The 6036-nt window shown below is 45.2% G+C and overlaps 1 non-coding gene across 1 annotated transcript; it reads right to left on the bottom strand.

Annotated features, from left to right (window-relative positions):
* Positions 1-548: 548 nt before the first annotated feature.
* Trnak-cuu lies at positions 549-621 on the bottom strand. The gene has a single exon. It is a non-coding gene; the product is annotated as a tRNA-Lys (tRNA).
* Positions 622-6036: the final 5415 nt, after the last annotated feature.

The following is a 6036-nucleotide window of genomic DNA, read 5'->3' as shown; positions in this document are numbered from 1 at the left end:
AAAGAATCTTCAATAAATAAAGAAGTTTAAAAAAAAAGATAATTTTATGGGCTGGAGAGATGGTTCAGCAGTTAAGAGCACTTGTTCTTCTTGCAGAGGACCCAGGTTCAATTTCCAGCACCCATGTGGCAATTTATAATCATCTCTAATTCCAGTTCTAGAGGATCTGGCTCCTTCTGGAGCCTATAAAATAAAATAAAATAAAAATAATAGATCTTTTTTAAAAAAAGATCATTGTATTTATATTTTTGTGTGTCTTATTTCCTCTTTTGGAATTATCTTTCTTGAGTTTCAATGGGATATAGTAATACTGTATTTTATTAAAACATTGAAAGTATTCTTTTATGTAAATATTTTAAACAAGGCATGAAATAATTATATGCTCTAAAACTAAATTAAATTACAATGTTGAATGTTCCAGAGAACACTGCCGGACTGCGCCATACCTTTGCCAGACCCTACAACCTATCCCTTCATTTGTAAGTTACCCCACAAAATAAACCTTTTTTAACTATGCAGAGTGGCCTTAATAATTTCACCAATACTGGCGCCCAACATGGGGCACGAACCCACGACCCTGAGATTAAGAGTCTCATGCTCTACCGACTGAGCTAGCCGGGCTGGAGAACTCTGCTCCATCTACCTCCAGTGTCCAGGGTCCCAGAACCAAGTGAGACCTCTCCTCTCGATCCTGGGTCTTCAGCTTCCTCCCTCAGCCCCGCCTTGTGGGCATGACCATTACTGAAGCCTCAATGGGGGTTGGAACTTCCAGGCCAAGGTGGGGATGGCTACCCACTACATGCATATATTTAATAGAGATCTTCCCTGCACAGACATGTCTTTGTTGCAAATGTACACACTGAAATAGCTGGGTTTTATCCTTTACTGGAACTCTGCACACAATACTAATTAATGTAAGGGCTTGGTGATTGAATGCTGTCACTTCAGCAGCTTAAGGGAACTCTCCCTTAAGCTTCTATGTGTCACTTTCTATCCAGCATCTCACTTAATCACCACCATTATGTAAATGAGGAAAGAGATGCCCAGAGGGATGAAAGTACACACCCCAAAGCCTGAAGCTTAACTTCCTGGTGGACCCAAGGCTCTAAATCAGGCCATCTACCCCCTCCCCTCAACTGCTGCACCCCACAGTGTGCCTGGAAAAGTCCCCCTGCAACTTGAGGACCAACTGTGGTGACAGCTCCAGACCCTCATCCTCAAAGACGACATTGATGTGACACGGCATCAAAGTCTGAGGCTGGAACTTGAAGCGGCATTGTGTGACTTGCTCAAAGCCACATACTTTCTTTGTCAGGCAGGTGCTTGTTGATCTGAGAACCAAGAAGTCTTTGTGAAATAAGTGAGCACAAGAGAAGACATCTCCAGAACCTTAAAACGCACAAGCATGGCAGACAGATGCCGCCTGTTGCTCGAACTTCCAAGCCTTATCTGGAAGTTCAAGAGTTCTGGTAAGATTAAAGGAACGCATTTCATTCATCTCTCACACCCCAGATAAGGGAGTGTTTCTTTTCTCTTTCTTTTTCTTCAAGCTCTTAACTGTCTTGCTGAACCAGAGGCAGCTGTGAGATTAAGATCAGATGCTCCCAAGGGAGCTTTAATCTGGCGACTGCTGGGTGCTGGGTCAAAGTAACAGTGGGATGGAGATTCCCAAGTCTGTGTCTCTGGGAACGTGCTGGGAGACAGGTAGGCTGCCTCTGCTCTGGGCGGGAGCCCATGGAACCTTGGGCTGACACATAGTCATAGTCATAGGAAAGTTGCCAGGGAAGTTTCTGCTTGGCTTGTGTCATAACATAGTCATTTGTTTTGCCCAAACAAGTTGATTTATTTAGGTATGTATTGACGAAGCTTGGCTCAACATGCTGATCAAACCTAGTCTCAAGTCCACAGAAATGGGCCCCTAGTGGAGACAAAAAAAAAAAAAAAAAAAAAAAAAAGTCATCTAGCTTGACTAATCATATGAAGACTGAGTCCCACAATCTTCATTCAGACTCCGGTCAATGCCAAACAGGACAACCATGTCAGATGTGTTGAAAATACACGGTTTCATCAGTGTCTATGAGGTTAACACACGGCGAGCGTTGACTATGGATCCAAGTCAAGTTAGAATATCCTTATTGTAACAGGCTCTAGAGTTTAGTACAACTGACTCCACAATGAAGTACCATTCAGGCCATAAAACACAGCAGGTAGACAGCATCACCTGCCAAAACTAAAACAAAGACTTAATCCATCAATGTCTATAGTTCTGGGAAAGTCTCTAAATGTATCAGTCTTGCCTTTTGGCTTCTGTAGTTCCAATTCTGGCTGACTGTTCTTGTTAACTGAAGTATGTCAACTCAGAATGTGATATTGTGCTTAAAAGTTCACTCTGAGAAAGGCTCAGTGCTGCACTGGGATCCTGAACACCCAGTGTAGTCACCAGCTGACGATATTGGCTGGCTGCAACCAGTTTCTGAGTAGTCTTCTCTGGTGGATACCCCACAACAGTTACCAAGTTTCTGTTTTGTAGAGGAAAACAACAGTAAAACTTGTCCTTTGAAAACAGAGTAGGGCCAGGCCTATAACTCAGTGGTCAAGAGCTTGCCTAGCATGCCCAAGATGGATGCCTAAGATGAGAAAAAGGGGGAGGGGAGAGACCACCTCCCCTCCTATGGACTCCTGGCATCAACACCCCACATCAGGAAGAAGAATAAAACAAGTTGATGAAGATCCATCAGGAAAATGCTGAGGGACTGTGAAGGAAAGTGTCACTACCTCACATTAGCTAGGGAGCAGCTTGTGGTGGCTCCAGCCCGGGAGGAGAATGAGTACAGAAAGCAGGCATGCAGGAAAAGGAACTCACAGCAGCCTCTTCTCCCTCCTGCCTCGGAAAGATCACAAGCCACAGACAGCCACTAGGGCCAGGGCCGGGGCCCCAGGATAACACCAGGGGATCCCAGAGTCCTGCTGGCTGAACGTGAGTACCTATGCTTGCTCCCCAAGATAATTTCCTCCCACACAGCAGCCTCCTTCAAAGACTTTCCTAGGAAATACCTGACTAAAGGAGTCCCCCCACCCCCGTGGTGCAGGAAGCAGGGCTGGCGCCAGTTCCTGCAAGGTCCCTAGGGCTCTGCCCTGAGGGTCATCAACTCTGCGATTTTAATATCACCAAGAGAAAGACCACATAGGCTGAGGCCTTGCCCCTTCCCTAGAACACACAGCATAGCTAATTAGTAAAACAGACTGCTTTACCAGTGCCATGTGAATTCCAAAGGCAAGGCTGTTAGGAATACTAGTTAGTTAGGTTATGAGTGTAAGTAACAAATATCATCACAGAGGGTATTAGTATAGTAATACAAAGCAGACACAGGAGGATGTGTAAGCTGGGTGTGGTGGTACACTCCCATAACCCCAGTACTTTGAGAGGCAGACACAGGAGGATCACCACAAGTTGGAGGTTAGCTTGGTCTACATAGTGAGTGCCAGTTCAGCTAGGGCTAAATAGAAACACTCTGTCTCTCAAACAAACAAACAAACAAACAAAAACTCCAAGTAAGACTAATGGGTGAAATACGTAATAAAGGTCACAGTAGGTGATAACAGCAAATCATTTTCTACATACCAGGCAATGTCCTACATTCATTTACTTGTGTCTCACTATGTAACCCTGGCTGGCCTAGAACTTGTGATGATCCTCCTGCCTCAGCTTTTTGAGTACTGCATTAACAGATGTGTACCACCACCTCTGGCTTCTACATTTCCTACTCAAATTTCTTGTTTGAACACATTAGTTCCCCCAGCATCCATGAGGTAGGGACTATCTTTTCTGTTGTTCAGAAATTGGGGCATAGAGAACTTGAGAGAACTCCCAAGGTAGAGTTAGAATTTAAAAGTGGATATTCTGTTTGGTTACAGCCAGAGCAGGAACAAGTAGAAAGGAGGAGAGAAGCAAGGGGCAATGTAGATGAGTCAACATCTGGATAAGAGTCCAGGGGGCGGCAAATGGAGGGGATGAAACGTTTCAAGCAGATGGTGATAAAAATCTGAAAAATTGAAGGTGAGAGTTTCCAGACTGACAGAGCAGCCTAAAGGAGACAGATAAGGAAAAGCTCAAATCCAGACATAGTGTGCAATGCCTCCAGGTTGACAGGGAGAGACTAGCTAGCCTGCATGGAGTCTTGGGTTGGAGCTCCAGTACAGCAGAAACCAGGTGTGGTGGTCCAACCTTATAACCCTAAAACTTGAGAGGTGGAGATGGGGATCAGGTGTTCAAGATAATCTTTGGCTACATAACGAGTTTGAGGATAGCCTGGGCTACAGATTTTGTCCCTGCCTCCAAAATAGAGTGCTGGAAGAACAGGTATGCCCAAGACAACACAAGAGGTTTATGCAGAGCCCATTTTCTTCAAAATCAGTTTGTAGGACTGGGGGTGAAGAGTGGGGGACTTTGAATCCTGGGACTGATGGTGGATAGAGTTTGAGACTGAACAAGTCTTTTGCGCCTTGAGTCTTCCAGCCAATCAGTCACTTCCTCCCTCCTCATTCCACCTGCTGTGGGTGCTCTCCTCTGTTCCAGAAATCTGGCTGCTCTGGGATGAAACTGTGTTCCTATCACAGCCAGAACATGCCACTCCTCCCCCCTCCAACGAAATGATTCACAATCAGTCTGGGATCCCTTCCCTATCAGTCCAGCTTGAATGCCATGGTTCTGACTCTGCTGAGTTCTGCTGCGCTGTGTACAGGCTCAGGCTCAGCTCCATTTTTTGGACACAGGCTTTCCCATGGCCTTCAAAATCATTGCCCTGGAAGAGCTAGAGAGTGAAGAAACGAAGAGCAGCTGAGTGAGTTCCCAGCAGAAGTCTCAGAAGAGAAGCTTCCAGAGGAGGAAGTATAGGTTAAGAATGAGGACCATGAAGGTTTGGGCATGCTGAGGGCGGAGGTTCTTTCAAGTCTGTGAGGTCAGAAATAGCGGTGCCTCTGAAGATGGCCTGATCATCCTGGAGGGACTAAAGGAAGTGAACAAGTATGTCACCACTCAGAAACGTGCCTCTTAGACAAGAGGAAGACCAGGCATGGCGGAGGTACCCAAGCTGTCAGTCGTGGATGCGCTGAGAATTAGAAATGGAGGCATTCGGGCCGGGGGTGGGGTGGGGTGGGGTGGGGTGGGGTGGGGGGGGGGGGGGGGGGGGGGGGGGGGGGGGGTGGGCGTGTCTATGTTCCACAAAGCGCTCCGGATCGTTGCTCCGATAGTGAGCAATAACCGAATCCAGTGATTTCCTTGGGGTTTGACTGCTTCATTTGAAGGGCTTTGTTTGCCATCTTCTGCTGGGATTGTGTTTCCCGTAGGAAGAAGAGAACGCGCCAAGTGACTAGATGATGGCTGGGTTTTTAAAAAATTAATTAATTAATTAATTAATTAATCTACAGAGTTTAAAGATAACTTAGAAAAAAAACATGAGCCTCTTTAAAGTGAGCAATAATTTTTTTTTTCCCCGAGACAGGGTTTCTCTGTGTAGCTTTGCACCTTTCCTGGATCTCACTCTGTAGACCAGGCTGGCCTCGAACTCACAAAGATCCTCCTGCCTCTGCCTCCCAAGCACTAGGATTAAAGGCGGAGCAATAATTTTTTAAAATATATAACTCATTTATTTGATCATGATACACAAGCCAAACTTAAGAGCCCAAACACCCAAAATGAATGGTTGATTTTTTAATTATTGATTTTTGTTGTTGTTTTTCGAGACAAATAATAATTAAGCCACCACCGCCCGGCTTAATTATTAATTTTTATGCTTAGGTTGAATGAAGCATGGACAGGCATACAGAAATATATATGAGCCGGGTGGTGGTGGCACACACCACCCAGCACTCGGGAGGCAGAGACAGGAGGATCTCTGTGAGTTCCAGGCCAGCCTGGGCTACAGAGTGAGTTCCAGGAAAGGTGCCAAAGCTACACAGAAAAACCCTATCTCGAAAAACCAAAAAAAAAAAAAAAAAAAAAAAGAAAGAAAAAAAAGAAAAAGAAAAAAAGAAATA

Source organism: Onychomys torridus, chromosome 5 (assembly GCF_903995425.1).
Source record: "Onychomys torridus chromosome 5, mOncTor1.1, whole genome shotgun sequence".
NCBI classification, from domain to species: Eukaryota; Metazoa; Chordata; class Mammalia; order Rodentia; family Cricetidae; genus Onychomys; species Onychomys torridus.
This window is presented reverse-complemented; position numbering and strand designations above follow the sequence as displayed.